This window comes from Oryctolagus cuniculus, chromosome 7 (assembly GCF_964237555.1).
Source record: "Oryctolagus cuniculus chromosome 7, mOryCun1.1, whole genome shotgun sequence".
In the NCBI taxonomy this organism is placed as follows: Eukaryota; Metazoa; Chordata; class Mammalia; order Lagomorpha; family Leporidae; genus Oryctolagus; species Oryctolagus cuniculus.
The window spans coordinates 108,446,331-108,448,609 of record NC_091438.1 but is presented as its reverse complement, the minus strand read 5'-3'; the positions used below and the strand labels follow the sequence as shown (position 1 = coordinate 108,448,609).

Sequence of the window (2,279 nt, the reverse complement as noted above, 5' to 3'; positions counted from 1 at the left end):
AGCATTCCATCACTAAACATATTTTTAAATAAAATAATTTGTTCACAATAAGAAATAATATTATAGAAATGCTGAGAATGAACCACCGATACCATGAAAACAGTCTGTAAGGTTTCTCCCGTACGAATTAGATTGTAAAATCTTCATCAATGTTTTTTTTTTTTTTTTGACAGGCAGAGTGGACAGCGAGAGAGAGAGAGAGAGAGAGAGAGAGAGAGAGAAAGGTCTTCCTTTGCCGTTGGTTCACCCTCCAATGGCCGCCGTGGCCAGGGCGCTGTGACAGGTGTACCGCGCTGATCCAATGGCAGGAGCCAGGTACTTATCCTGGTCTCCCATGGGGTGTAGGGCCCAAGCACCTGGGCCATCCTCCACTGCACTCCCAGGCCACAGCAGAGAGCTGGCCTGGAAGAGGGGCAACCGGGACAGAATCCAGCGCCCCGACCGGGACTAGAACCCGCCGCAAGGCGGAGGATTAGCCTAGTGAGCCATGGTGCCGGCATTCATCAATGATTTTAAAATCGTCCTTCTATCTTCATGAATGCTCTTTCTGTAAAAGGAACAAGACCTTGAACGAGTAAAATGGAAGCCTGATTCCTGTCTTTGCTTACTTCAAAATGGAAGTCTCATGTCATTGTGTCTGATATCAGTGTGTGGAAACAGAAACACACACTTAAAATCTGTGTGTCAGCGGGTGGGCGTTGTGGCACAGTGAGCTGAGTCACTGCTTGCTGTGCCTGCTTCCTATACCTCACATATCAAAGGGCCTGGCTGGAATCCCGGCTTCTAATTCTCCTTCCCGCTACTGCACCTGCGAGCCAGCAGATGCTGACCTAAGTGCTTGGGTTCCTGCCATCCATGTGGGAGACACAAACGGAGTTCCTGGCTCCTGGCTCTCACGTTTGGAGAGTGAGCTGACAGATGGCAGATCTCTATCTCTCTGTCACTCTGCCTTTCATATAAATAAATAAATCTTCTTTTCAATTAAAAAATAATTTAGGGTTCAGCCAGCGGCTGGGATGTCGGTGTTAAGGCCGCTAGACAAGCTGCCCGGGCTGAACACGGCCACCCTCTTGCTGATGGGCATGGACGATGCTCTTCTGTAGCAGCTGGCGGACTCCATGCTCAAGATGGACTGCGCCTCGGAGCTGAGGGTCCACCTTGCAAGGTCCCTCCCTCTGCCCTCCAACGTGAATCGGCCTTGAGTGGACCTGCTCGTATTTGTGATTAATCTTCACAGCAAATACAGCCTGCAGAGCGTGGAGAAGTCCCTGTACCACGTGGACGCCAGCTTCTTCCTAGGGAAGGCGTGCTTCCTGGCTGCAGGCGCTGGGCGGGAGAGCCACTGCAGCGTTCATCGGAACACCATCATGAGGCTGGCCCACACCTACCGAAGCCCCGTGCTGTTCTGTGACCTGGAGGTGGAAGGCTTCCGAGCCACCATGGCGCAGCGCCTGGTACGCATGCTGCAGATCTGTGCTGGCCACGTGCCCGGCGTCTCGGCCTGAGCCTGCTGTCCCTGCTCAGGAGCTCCGAGAGCCCCTCCCTGGAAGACCTGTGAGGGCCTCTGGGCCTGGGGCTGCCCCACCCCCCAACAGCCTAATGCCAGCTCCAGGAACAGTCATGGTTGGGGAAGAGGGTCCTGCCTGGTCCACGGTGAGCTGGGCAGGCACAGAGAGGGCCCAGCTGCTGATCCAGCCCCACTCCCACCTCCCCCAGCAGAGCCTGGGTCTCATCGTCTGACATGATACGTCTTCACTAAAGAGTTTGTTTAAACAAAGGGTCCGTGGCCAAAAAGTTTGAAACCCACAGGTGTCGCCCAGCACTGTGCCTTCACAGGTGAGGAGCTCGGCCCTGCCCCGCAGAGCCTGCTGGTTGCCTCCTCGGGTGTGAATGGAGATGGTTCTGCTCACTTCGTGATGTGGGATATTTTTGGATTTTTGAACTTTTTAAAATTCGTTTGAGAGACAGAAAGCGTGAGCTCCCATCTGCTGGTCAGCTTCCCAGATGCCCACAGTGGCCTGGCCAGGTCAGAGCCAGGGATTCATCCAGGTCTGCCCTGTGAGTGGCAGGAACCTAACAAGTGGGGTCAGAGGCCAGAGCCAGGTGTTAAACCCAAGTTAAACTCTGATTGGGACGCAGGAGACTGAACTGGCGGCCTAACCTCTGCACTAAACGCCCGCCTCTCGCCGCAGGATTTCGTGAAGTGAGGGTGAAGTCAGACGATGACGCCCCAGCTTGCTGGATGATATATTTTGTCATACACCGTGTTAACAATGTCT

The 2,279-nt window shown here is 53.7% G+C and overlaps 1 pseudogene; it reads left to right on the top strand.

Annotated features, from left to right (window-relative positions):
* The first annotated feature begins 1,016 nt into the window (after nt 1-1,016).
* Nucleotides 1,017-1,810, top strand: LOC100353362 (centromere protein M-like; annotated as a pseudogene).
* The last annotated feature ends 469 nt before the right edge of the window (nt 1,811-2,279 follow it).